This window comes from Hypanus sabinus, chromosome 21 (genome assembly GCF_030144855.1).
Source record: "Hypanus sabinus isolate sHypSab1 chromosome 21, sHypSab1.hap1, whole genome shotgun sequence".
NCBI lineage: Eukaryota > Metazoa > Chordata > Chondrichthyes > Myliobatiformes > Dasyatidae > Hypanus > Hypanus sabinus.
The window spans coordinates 205,244-219,203 of NC_082726.1; the positions used below are offsets into that span (position 1 = coordinate 205,244).

Here is a 13,960-nt window from a genome sequence, read left to right on the forward strand (position 1 = left end):
CTGCCAAATGGAGGGTAAGCCAAATCAAGTTATCCCTAAGGCACCCCTCCGACCCATCCCTGCGTGCGAGGAGCCCTTCTCCCGAATCATTGTGGATTTTGTGGGACCCCTACCCAAAACTGCGAGGGGGCGGCAGTATATCATGACCATGATGTGTGCCGCTACACGATTTCCAGAGGCTGTGCCTCTGGGTAATATTAGGACCGCTGTGGTGGTGAGGGCCCTCATTAAATTCTTTACCACAGTGGGGCTGCCTAAGGAGATACAATCGGATCAGGGGAGTACCTTCACATCTAACGTATTTAGGCAGATGATGACCCAGCTAGGGGTCAAACAAATTCTAGCCTCCACGTACCACCCGGAATCCCAAGGGGCGTTGGAAAGGTTCCAAGCTACACTAAAGACCATGCTTAAAACTTATTGTCAGGAGAACGTTCGAGACTGGGATGAGGCTTTACCCCTTCTGTTATTTGCCGTCAGGGATACAGTCCAGTGCTCACTGGGGTTCAGTCTGTTTGAGCTCGTTTTCGGTCACAGGCCCAGGGGCCCTCTAACCCTCCTGAGGGAAAAGTGGTCTAGCCCAACCGTTCAAGTCAGTGTGATCGACTATGTTCTGGAATTCCGGGAGAGGCTGCATAAAGTACGCACCTTGGCAAAGGAAAACCTTAAAGAATCCCAGGAAAAAATGAGTCAGTGGTATAACCCGAGAGCGAGAGAAAGAGAGTTTTACGTAGGCGACAAGGTTTTGGTCCTATTTCCGGTAGTTACCCATCCCCTTCTGGCGAGGTTTCAAGGACCATATACCGCGCGTAAGAAAATAGACTCGCTGAGTTACGTGATTGAAACCCCCGATCGGCGAAAGCCGACCCAGTTAGTTCACGTGAACATGATGAAAAGGTACCATGACACTCCCTCCGCGGTGGTCATGAAAACCGATGAGGTCGGGGGAGGTGGCCCGGAGGGACCAGAGCGGTTTGAAAAGATAGATATAGTCCCCACCAGATTGGAGAACTCTATGGTATTGGCAAGCCTTGCGAATAAAGTTATACACTTACAGCCTGAATAGAGGGAGCAGATAATACAGCTCATTCACCGGCATGCAGACTTATACCCAGATGTTCCCCAAAGGTGTAGTGGGACGCAACATGATGTGATAGTTACCTCAATCCAGCCCATAAACCAGGCACCTTATCGTATGAATTCCGAAAAGAGCCAGCTAGTAGGAAAGGGGATTGAACATATGCTAGCTGCTGGGATAATCCGCGTGGGCTTCTCCTTGCGTGGTTGTCCCAAAACCGGATGGTACCATAAGATTCTGTACCGATTACCGGAAGGTCAACGCGATCACCCAGATGGATGCCTACCCTATTCCCCGGGTGGATGATTGCATTGACCAAGTGGGGAAGGCAAGGTACATCACAAAAGTTGACTTGTTAAAGGGGTACTGGTGTGTTCATTTAGCGGACAGGGCTCGAGAGATTTCCGCCTTTGTCACCCCGTCCGGGTTGTACGAGTACAACGTTATGCCGTTTGGGATGAAAAATGCACCAGGGACATTTCAGCGGATGATAGCCGCTGTGATAAAGGGGTTAACCCACACCAAGGCTTATCTTGACGACGTGATAGTTTGGAGTTACACCTGGGGGGAGCACCTGGAGGCTGTGGAAAATCTGTTTACCCAAATGTCGGCAGCCCACCTTACAGTAAACCTTGCCAAGAGTGAATTTGGTCATGCCACTATCACCTATTTGGGGTATGTGGTGGGAGAGGGACAGTTGGCTCCTGTGCAGGCGAAGGTACAGGCTATTTCTGAGGTTTCTGTACCCTACAATAAAAGGGCCCTGAGGAGGTTTTTGGGCATAGTGGGATATTATCGGAAATTCCGTAGAAATTTCGCGGACATTGCGCTCCCCCTTACAAAACTCCTACGGAAGGAGGAAAAATTTGAGTGGGGTCCCTCTTGTCAGAATGCTTTTGAAATGTTAAAAGCCGTATTGTGCCATCACCCGGTGTTAAAAGCACCCGATTTGTTAGCACCCTTCTCCTTGGCAACGGACACCAGTGATGAGGCTGCAGGAGCGGTCCTCTTATAGCAAGCAGGGGATGGAGTGGAGCACCGAGTAGCATATTTCTCTTGGAAGTTCAATGTACACCAGAGGAATTACTCTACTGTAGAAAAGGAATTGTTGGCACTTGTGTTGGCGATACAACATTTCGAAGTGTACATTTGTCCCACGCAAAAACCCCTAGTGGTCGATACCGATCACAACCCGTTGGTATTCCTGGCCAATATGAAAAATAAAAACAGGAGGTTATTGAACTGGAGTCTGATGCTGCAGGAATTCGATATTAAGATACAGCACATTAAGGGGAGTGATAATGTGCTAGCGGATTGTTTATCTAGATGCTGAACTAAAGGTATAACTGTATGGCTCTGTAGTTAAAAAGAAAAAGCTTGGGTATTGTGTTAGATTAAAAATCCCGTAAGACACTGTACAACTCCGTTTTTAACCGCTGGTAAAAAAACACTGTTTTAGAGACGAGGTGTTATGAATGTACCACAGCTCTGAGGGGCCGAAGGGGCGGGAGCAGCCCCCTCCTCCCGGTGAATCGCAAGATCGCTATTAATTCGGGTCTCGGACCCAGGAAGTGAGGGACAATGCAACGGTTTTGGCCATTGTTCTTAGAGGCACCTGTGTGACGTGCATGTCCCTGCTACGTGACAGCTACCATGGATATGGACACCCTCGGGCAATGTGGGGGTGGGGATTGCATCTCCCTACTTTGATGGACATCTACAACTCTGCAAGTCAAGAGACTGCAGGAGGCAGTACCCCAGCAACGCACCAGAAGGACACCCTCGCTCAGTGCTCCAGTAATAGCTGGAAGCCACTCAACGTCACGTGCGCTCCTAACTCCTTTGCCTGGGGAGCGGGTGGCTGATAATACCGAGAAGGACTTCGAACTAACAACGGGGAAACAACGCTCCCCTGATTTAACAGAGTGGCTTCATAAAGACCCGGGCAAGTTTTTTTTCCGTTTTTCACCGATCCCTCTAAAAAACGTGAAACCCAGCGATTCCCCGAAAGGCGAGAGTCTGCAGATTTCTGAGTGACTTTTATATTTCCAACAGACAATATATTATTCCCTAGACAACAGTCGAGATTATTTCTTAATGATGATTATTGCTATACCCGCGCTTTAGATTTTGAGTTTTGCCGACGTATATGATCTGAATGTTTGTATTAACCTTACTTTTGTGCTCCCCTTTATGAATAAAAACGTTCGAAAATAGTGCCATCAGACTCCAACGGACCTCTCTACCTTTGCTGGTAAGTTATCCAGTTACGGGATACGTAACAAGAGGCACTGGGAAGCTATGTCACATCTGATAGATCAAAGGGTTCCTGGGGACATTCACTTACTACATGGAAACACTTGTTTCAATTGGCACAACAACACATTTCATCTTTGCCTGAAAGAGAGATTCAAATCTCTGATGGCCATCCATTGCAGTATCATGCATTCATGAAAACTTTTGAAAACAGTGGAAGGCAAGACTTACAGCTACAGTAATTGCCTCTATTGCCTTCAACAATACACTATGGGTCACCCTAGAGAACTTGTCAGAAGCTGCCAGTAAGTCAACTCTAAGAAAGGACATGTAAAGGCCAAGGCTTTAAATAGAAACACAGAAAACCTACAGCACAATACAGGCCCTTAAGCCTAAAAGGCCGTGCCAAACGTACTTATTTTAGGAACTACCTAGGGTTACCCATAGCCCCCTATTTTTCTAAGTGTCATGTACCTATTCAGGAGTCTCTTAAAAGACCCTATCGTATCTGCCTTCACCACTGTCGCCGGCAGCCCATCCACGCATTCACCACATTCTGCATAAAAAACATATCCTTGACATCTCCTCTATACCTACTTCCTAGCACTTTGAAACAGTGCCCTCTCGAGTTAGCCATTTCAGCCCTGGGAAAAAGCCTCTGACTATCCACATGATCAATGTCTCTCATCATCTTATACACCTCTATCAGGTCACCTCTCATCCTCCGTTGCTCCAAGGAAATAAGGCCGAGTTCACTCAACCTCTTCTCATAAGGAATGCTGCCTAGTCCAAGCAACATCCTTGTAATTCTCCTCTACACCTTTTCTACAGTTTCCATATCCTTCCTGTAGTGAGGCAACCAGAACTGAGCACAGTACTTCAAGTGGGGTCTGACCAGGGTTCTATATAGCTGTAACATTACCTCTCAGCTCTTAAACTCAATCCCACGGTTGATTAAGGCCAATGCACCGTATGCCTTCTTAATCACAGAGTCAACCTGTGCAGCAACTTTGAGTGTACTATGGACTTGGACCCCAAGATCCCTCTGATCCTTCACACTGCCAAGAGTCTTACCATTAATACTATATTCTGCCATCAAATTTGATCGACCAAAATGAACCACCTCACACTTTTCTGGGTTGAACTCCATCTGCTACTTCTCAGCCCAGCTTTGCATCCTATCAATGTCACGTTGTAACCGCTGACAGCCCTCTACACTATCCACAACACCCAACCTTTGCGTCATCAGCAAATTTACTAACCCATCCCACCACTTCCTCATCCAGGTTATTTTTTAAAAATCACGAAGAGAAGGGGTCCCAGAACAGATCCCTGAGGCATATCACTGGTCACCACCTCCATGCAGTATATGACCTGTCTACAACCACTCTTTGCCTTCTGTGTGCCCTCTCCTCTCACATCCTTTTAGTGCAGGTTACCCCTGCCCCAAAAGAGGTCCTAATGATCCAGAAATCTGAATCCCTACCTCCTGTTCCGATTCCTCAGCCACACATTTATCCTCCACCTCACTCTATTCCTATACTCACTGTTGCGTGGCTTTACTGAAGGAACATTTTGGTAACGAACAGAAAACTGCATCTCCCTACATGCAAAAGGCTCTTTCTTGGGTACCTATCAAATCTGAAAACATGAAAACTCTTTAAGGCTAGGGTCTTTTCCCTGCAGGCTGGGAAGAAATGCAGTACATGCGTGAGCTGAACAGGCCTAATAATATGTCAGCTTTCATAAAGAATACGACAATGTGGAGAATATAACTACAGCCGTGAAGATCTCTGCTGCACTCAGTGACCCTGCGATCACTGTCTTTAAAGAGGGTGGACCCTTGCAAGGTAGAAGGTCCCAATGAAGTACCTGTTAAGGCTCTGAAAACTTGTGCCAACCAAGTAGCAGGAGTATTCAAGTACACTTTCAACCTCTATGGGCATAAGTTCCCATCTTCTTCAAAAAGGCAACAATTTTCCCAGTGCCTAAGAAGAATCCACACAGCCTTAGACCACCTGGACAACACAAACATCTTTTGTTAGTCAATTGTCGGATGAAATGTGAAACTTTTGTGGTAATGATGCACGTTTTTTTTTGCTGGTGGGGGAGGGGGAAGGGGGATTGTTGCTTGTTGCCGCTTTCGTGCAGGACTGGGAACTAGGGGGACCTTGGGGTTCTCACATTTAACTGTCATTCATTCTTTGGGATACTTCTCTGTTTTCATGGATGTTTGCAAAGGAAAAGTATTTCAGGATGTATATTGTATACATTTCTCTGACATTAAATTTGACCTTTGAACCTATGTCAGAATACTGTTCATCAACTATAGCTCAGCATTTACTACCATCATTCCCAAAATCCTGATTGATAAGTTACAGAACCTGAGCCTCAGTACTTCCCTCTGCAATTGGATTCTCGACTTCCAAACTGGAAGACCACAATCTGTGCAGATTGGCGAAGGTAATATCTCCTCCTCACCGACAATCTATACTGGTGCATGTCAGGGGTGTGTGCTGAGCCCACTGGCAGATATATTTAAAACGTCGGTGTCCACAGATGAGGTGCTGGAGGATAGCTCATGTTGTTCCGTTGTTTAAAAAAGACTCTAAAAGTAATCCGGGAAATTATAGGCCAGTAAATTTGACGTTGGTAGTAGGTAAATTATTGGAAGGAGTACTAAGAGATAGGATCTACAAGTATTTAGTTAGACAGGGACTTATTAGGGAGAGTCAACACAGCTTTGTGCATGGTAGGTCATGTTTAACAGTTAAGAGTTTTTCGAGGAGGCTACAAGGAAAGTGGATGAAGGGAAGGCAGTGGATGTAGTCTACAATGACTTCAGTAAGGCCTTTGACAAGGTCCCGCATGAGAGGTTACTTAGGAAGATTCAGTTGCTAGGTATACATGGTGAGGTAGTAAATTGACTTAGACATTGGCTCAATTGGAGAAGTCAGAGAGTGGTAGTAGAGGATTGCTTCTCTGACTAGAGGCCTGTGACTAGTGGTGTGCCACAGGAATCACTGCTGGTCCATTGTTATTTATAATCTATATCAATGATCTGGATGATAATGTAGTAAATTGGATCAGCAGATCTGCTGATGATACAAAGATTGGAGTTGTATTTGACAGTGAGGAAGGTTTTCAAAGCTTGCAGAGGGATTTGGACCAGCTGGAAAAATGGGCTGAAAAATGGCAGATGGAGTTTAATACATACAAGTGTGAGGTATTTCACTTTGGAAGGAAAAACCAAGGTAGAACATACAAGGTAAATGGTAGGGCACTGAGGAGTGCAGTAGAACAGAGGGATCTGGGAATTCAGATACAAAATTCCCTAAAAGTGGCATCACAGGTAGATAGGATAGTAAAGAGAGCTTTTGGTACATTGGCCTTTATAAATCAAAGTATTGAGTATAAGAGTTGGAATGTGGAATCCACCTCCCGCTCACGGACATGTTAAGACACAGTCGCTTTCTGTCCGCCTTTAATCTCTCCCTTTTCTGACTTAAACTTTGAAATTTCAACTTTATTCAGTCAGATCTGTCGAGCAAGTTACAATTATGGCTACTTTAAGGGGCACTAGGCGAAATCCGGACCCAGCCAATGGAAAGTCTAAAAAAACTGACGAGTTCTTGGAAGAACCCTCTTGGGTGAAGAGATTAGAGTCTCAAATCAGCAGTATCGGCACTGAAATAACTCAACTAAAAGAGAAATTTGAAGAAAAAATTGACTCTCTGAGCCTAGATCTTAAAGAAGTTAGTCAAAATGCGGCTGTCCTTTCTTCTCGTTAGGAAAAGGCTCAACAACGAATCATGGATCTGGAAGCTCGGTCACGTTGGAATAATATTCGAATTGTTGGATTAAAAAGAGAAATCAGAATCTGCCGACACACTGGATTATTTTGCTAAAATGTTTCAGTCTTTATTTCTGGAGGTTTGTTCGCAACTCCCGGAGATTGAAACAGCTCATAGAACCGGTACTTTAAAACTTTTGGATGAAGGTAAAAACAGGCATATTGTTGTGCGTTTTCTCCATTTCAGAGACAAAGACCGCATTATTAAGCTTGCAAGAAAACAAAGGTTGTTTCAATTTCAAGGTTCGGAGATTCGCTTTTTTGAAGATTTTCCACACGAAATTGTCAAGAAGCGTGCTGGATTCGCCTGGGCTATGAGATTAGCGTGTCAAAAAAAGCTCTTCCCATCATTACAATACCCAGCCAAATTAAGGCTTTTTGTCAAAAATTCTGGAGCTCGTACTTTTGATGATCCAGCCGAAGCAGTGCGTTTTATTAACTCTTTGTCTGACGAGTCTGATGACGAGTCTGAAGCCTGAAGTTTGAATGATCTACAACAGTTTGATTGTCTCGTGGCATCAAGAGTGATGAAATTGGAAGATTTGATGGTTATAGAAAGTCTTTACCTTAAAATGTATTTTTATCTCTGGTTTGGATGGTTTTAACCTCAGAAGACATAGTGGGAGAGCTGTTGAAAGACTGTAGATAATGTTGAACCATCCAGAACTTTTTCACTGCAGCATTTAAATGATCTGTTTTTTTTGTTCCATATGCTTTTGTAAAGATTTTTAAAATAATTACTTGGATTTTTTTTACATTTTAAAGATAGATTGGATAATTTAAAGATGGTGATTGTTTTTCTTTTGTGCAAATATTTCAAGAATTGCTTTGGATGTGTTTTTCTTCCTTTATCTAATATCATAAAGGTTACTTTCAAAATTGAAGGTCGTTTGGTTCTACAAAAAAAAAGTTCCTTCCAATTTAATTATATTGAGATTCATGCCGACTGTAATGAGTTCTATGTTCGATAGAAGGAGACAGAGATTCCTTTTTCTTTTTTTTATTTAGGTAGGTGGAGTTTATTATCGCTTCTTTGGTTTTCTTGGGGCTTGCATCAATTGATATCGACTTATTTCTGGGCTTTTTAGTTTGGGTAAGTTTATTTTTCTTCTTTTTTTATCCCCATTATGGAATCCCGGAGCATATGCAAATTATTATTATTGTTGTTCATCTCCGCCATTTTAGACTATTTTATCCTGGCATGCGTCTAACTACTCTTTTTAGATACAAAGTTTCATGATGATATCTAAACAGTTAAACGTTTTAAGTTGGAATGTTTGTGGTTGGAATCATCCTATTAAGTGTAAGAAAACATTTAAAATTATTAACCGATTCCGACCTGATATAATCTTTGCTCAAGAGACGCATATCAGGTTATATGATAAGAATCTTTTGTTTAAATCTCAGAAGGGTTTTCAGTTTCATGCAAACTCTCAGAGTAAAATTAGAGGTGTTTCTATTTTTATTGATTCCAATATCCCTTTTAATCAGGAGGACATTATAGCCGATATTAATGGTAGATTTTTCATTGTTAAAGGATTAATTTATAATAGGAAAATGGTTTTGGTTAATATTTATGGACCAAATGTAGATGATCCCTTTTTCTTAAAGCTGTTACCTGATTTAAATGAATATATTGTGGCGACCCATTTCCTGGCGCATCCGAACCGACTCACAATTAGATAGGCTACGGGGGTTTGCGAGCACAGAGCTTTGGAGCCTCTGCGCCATGGGGGGGGGCCGGTTGACAGAGGCTTAAAAGTGAGGCTGAAGTTTTCGAATAAAGTTTTTTTTCTTTGACTGCAGTTACCGACTCCGTGTCGTAATTTTAGCGCTGCGTGTAGCACACCGCTACAATTGGTGACCCCGACGGTCCAAACGATTTTTGGACCAGAAATGACCGACGCCGCCTCTGTTCATGCGGTTTCATTGAAACTGCCGGGTTTCTGGACACAGCGCCCGGACCTATGGTTCCAGCAAGCCGAAGCCCAATTCCACGTTCGCCAGATCACCTCAGAAGACACCCGCTACTACTACGTGGTGAGCTCCCTCGACCAGGACACAGCGGCCCAGGTCGCGGAGTTCGTACAGTCGCCCCCGGCAGACGGCAAGTACACGGAATTCAAAGCCCTGCTCCTCAGGATTTTCGGACTCTCATGGCGTGAGCGGTCTGCCCGTTTACTGCACCTGGATGGCTTGGGCGACAGACCTCCATCGGCTTTAATGAATGAGATGTTGTCTCTGGCCGACACATGCCTCATGTTTGAGCAGGCATTCCTGGAGCGGCTGCCCGAGGACATACGCCTGCTGCTATCCGACGCAGATTTCAGTGACCCCCGGAAGGTGGCAGCCCGGGCGGACTTGCTGTGGAACGCCAAAAAGGTGAGCGGGGCGTCCATCGCACAGATCTCCCAGCCACGCTCCCAGCAGCAAACCAGTCCAGGCCCGGCCGCAGAGCCCGCCAACCCCCCGCCCAATGACCACTGGTGCTTCTACCACCAGCGGTGGGGCGCAGAAGCCCGCCGTTGTCGCCCGCCCTGCAAGTTCCCGGGAAACGCCAGGGCCAGCCGCCGCTGATGGCTACGGCGGCTGGCCATCGGGATAGCCTCTTGTATGTGTGGGATAGAAGGTCCGGACGCCGGTTTTCGGTCGATACTGGGGCTGAGATCAGCGTTTTACCTCCGACGAGTTACGACACCCGCAGCAGGGCACCGGGTCCCCCCGAGGGCCGTGAATGGCAGCACAGTAAGGACCTATGGCACCCGTCAGGTGCAGCTACAGTTCGGCTCCAGCCAGTTCACGTGGGACTTCACACTGGCCGCCGTAGCCCAACCGCTTCTGGGTGCGGATTTTTTGCGGGCTCACAGCCTACTGGTCGACCTGCCCAGGAAGAGACTGGTACACGCTGAGACCTTTCAGACGTTCTCCCTGGGTGCAGCCCAGTTGCCAGCCCCTCACCTCGGCTCCATCACGCTGTCCGACAACGACTTCACCAGGGTCCTGGCGGAGTTCCCATCGGTTCTGGCACCGCAGTTCACAGCACGGGCGGCACCCGACCTGCGTACCCAAAGACCTACAGAACTGTAAGTTTGTGTTTGTACGAAGGGGCGGGCATCGGCCGCCGCTGCAGCGGCCATATGAGGGGCCGTTTATGGTGCTCCGGAACAACGGGTCGACGTTCGTGCTGGACGTTGGGGGGAAAGAGGAGGTTTTCACGGTGGACCGCCTCAAACCGGCCCATGTGGACCTGGCGCAACCGGCCGAGTTTCCGGCGCCTCGGCACAGAGGCCGACCTCCCAAGCAGGTTCTGGCCCAGACTGTGGACATTGGGGGGTGTATCGCCTGGTTCTGGGGGGGGGGGTTATGTGGCGACCCATTTCCTGGTGCATCCGAACTGACTCACAATTAGATAGCCTACGGGGGTTTGCGAGCACAGAGCTTTGGAGCCTCTGCGCCATGGGGGGCCGGTTGACAGAGGCTTAAAAGTGAGGCTGAAGTTTTCGAATAAAGTTTTTGTTTTCTTCGACTGCAGTTACCGACTCCGTGTCGTAATTTTAGCGCTGCGTGTAGCACACCGCTACAATATGTTATTAATGGGTGGTGATTTTAATACTTGTTTAAATGCTTTAATGGTTAAGTCATCACCCAAACATCAACTCCCTATTAATTCCTTCTTAATTGATTATGGGCTAATTGAAGTATGGAGGCATATGCATCCTAGGGATAAGGAATACTCTTTTTTCTCACATGTTCATAATATATATTCGAGAATCGACTATTTTATAGTAGACACTCGACTTTTATTTAATGTTCAGAAATGTGAGTATGATGCAATTGCTATCTCTGATCATGCTCCTTTAAATCTAATATTTGAACTGAAAGATGTCGCTTCTACCAGACCATTTTGGCATTTTCCAGAACACTTGTTACAAAGTTCAGAATTTGTTGAGTTTATTCAAACTCAGATAAAAGAGTTTCTTTTTCTCTTTAATAATATAGGAAACGTCTCAAAGTTAGTAATTTGGGATACATTAAAAACCTATTTATGTGGTCAGATTATTTCATATGGAGCTAAACTGAAGAAACAAACAAGACAAGAACCAGATAAAATCTATAAACAAATTAAAGAATTAGATAACATTAATGCAATCTCTCCAACTGTTTCATTTAAAAGAGTAGGATTACAATCACAATATAATTTATTATTAACATATCCTATTGAAGGATATTTGCTTAAATTGAAAAGTCAATTTTATATTTTTGGGGATAAAAATAATAAATTAGCTTCCCAATTAAGAGCAGCTAGAGCTAAAAGGCAAATTTTAAAGATTCGTAAAAATAATGGAGATATAGCAAGTAACCATGAAGACATTAATAATATTTTTCAAGATTGTTATTCTGATCTTTATAGATCTCAATTTCCAGCAGACTCCTCCAAAATGGCTTTTTTACATAAGATTAAATTTCCTCATAACCATATAACAATCACAGCACGGAAACAGGCCATCTTGGCCCTCCTAGTCCGTGCCGAACCCTTAATCTCACCTAGTCCCACCTACCCGCACTCAGCCCATAACCCTCCACTCCTTTATATTTTTGCTGAAGATCAACAGATGCTTGATGCTCCAATTACCTAGCATGAAATTCAGAAAGCTATTTTATTAATGCAATCAGGTAAAGCTCCTGGGCTTGATAGTTATTCGGTAGGATTTTACAAAAAAATTGAAAGATTATTTTCTCCATATCTTTTGGAAATATTTCATGAATCCTTCGAGAAGGGTAGTTTAACCTTCTTCCTTTTATGAAGCATCTATTTCCTTAACCTTTAAGAAAGATAAAGATCCTACTGAATGTTCAACATATAGACCTATTTCACTATTAAATGTGGATGCAAAAATTCTCTCTAAGATAATGGCTAACCGCTTGGAAAGTATTTTAACTAAAATCATCTCTATGGATCAAACAGGCTTTATTAAAGGCTGTTACTCTTTCTCTAAAGTTCAGAGAGTGATGAATATTATATATTCACCAATATCTAAGCAACCCCAATGTGTTATCTCTCAATGCAGAAAAGGCATTTGATAGAGGTGATTGGCCATAGTTGTTCAAAGTAGTAGAAAAATTTGGTATTGGTAATGATTTTAATAGGTGGATACAAATGATTTATAAGAATCCTATTGCCACTGTTATTACTAATAACTTCAGGTCTTTTTTTCTCACTTTCCCGTGGTACTAGACAGGGATGTCCATTAAGCCCTTTTTTATTTAATCTTGTATTGGTTGGAGCCTTTGGCTATAACACTACGTGAAGCCAAAAATATTCATGGTACCTCTATGAATGGAACCATGCATAAGATTTCTCTTTACGCAGATGATCTTTTCGTGTTTATTTCGAATCCCAAGGAGTCAGTTCCTAATCTTTTGGAAACACTAAAAAACTTTGGTAAATTTTCAGGATATAAACTTAACTAGAATAAAAGTGAATTTTTCCCATTAAATGCCCGTTTTTATATATAAGGATATTCCTTTTAGAATTGTTAATACTTTTAAATATTTAGGTATTATAATTACTAAAAAACATAAAGATCTTTATAAAGCTAATATAGTTCCTTTAATGGACTCCATGAAACAATTATTTTCTAGATGGAATCCACACTCTCTCTTTAATAGGCCGTATCCATGCTGTGAAATGATGATTTTACCTAGATTTTTATATATTTTCCAAAATATACCTATCTTTATAACTAAAAAAATTTTGATCAAACTGACTCTCTTACTTCTTCCTTTATTTGGAACAATAAAAGACCAAAAATTAATAAGTATCATTTACAAAAATCTAAAAAAGATGCACTTTTTTAAAAGATGCACTTGCACTTCCTAATTTAAAACTGTATTATTGGGCTGTTAATATTAGACAATTATGTTTTTGGCTATATTGGCTCAATTAGAGCCAAAAACCACTATGGGTTGATTTGTAACTAAAAACTGTTAAACAATTTCATTTAACTTCAATATTAGGAGCTCCATTACCTCTACAACTTTCTAAAATTCCAAATTCCAAATTTTTACCCTGTTATTAAACAGTCCTTACAGATTTGGTTTCAGTTTTGCAATATTTTTTAATTTTAAACAATTTAAGTTGTCTAGTTTTTTATATCAAAACTTTATTTAAACCTTCAATAACCGATCCCATTTTTCTCCTATGGAGAAATAAAGGGATCCATTCTTTGACAGATTTATTTTGTGATGGTCGATTGAAGACTTTTGAAGAGTTAATTAATAAATATTCTCCCGCTCATGCACATTTTCCACAATATCTTCAGGTTAGACATTTTTTACAATATTTATCCGTTTCCATATTTGCAAGAATCTGATTTGGATACCATTTTGAAGTTGAATCCTTCAGTGAGAGGTTCTATTAGCAGAATTTATAACTTACTTTTGTTACAAAAAGAGAACCTCTCACTAAAGATTAAACAAGATTGGGAAAGAGAACTTAATATGACCTTTGTTAATGAAGATTGGTTGCGAGTTTTGAAAAATGTAAATTCTTCCTTTATATGTGTCAATCACTGTTTAATTCAGTTTGAAATAGTTCACCGTTATTAACAAAGGAGAGACTATCTAAAATATTTCCTAGTATAGATAACCACTGCGATAGGTGTAAAACTGAAGAAGCTACTTTGTCACATATGTTCTGGTCATGTCCTTTATTAAAACTGGTTTGGAAATCTTTGATTTTCTACAATTTTTAAAGCTCTAAAAACTAATTT

General features: G+C 42.6%; 1 protein-coding gene across 4 annotated transcripts in view; it reads right to left on the reverse strand.

Moving 5' to 3' along the window:
- The window catches only part of LOC132378730 (zinc finger protein 235-like), a 40,615-nt gene that overhangs the window by 13,554 nt on the left and 13,101 nt on the right, over window positions 1-13,960 (reverse strand). The window contains exon 1 of one of the 4 annotated variants that reach the window (XM_059945824.1): window positions 5,207-5,352. The exons of 1 other annotated variant lie outside the window; for it this stretch is intronic. The gene's annotated coding sequence lies outside the window, so the exon portion shown is untranslated. Of the gene's footprint in view, window positions 1-5,206; window positions 5,353-13,960 lie in introns of those variants that run through there. 2 more of the 4 variants (XM_059945825.1, XM_059945826.1) reach the window with 2 other exon arrangements.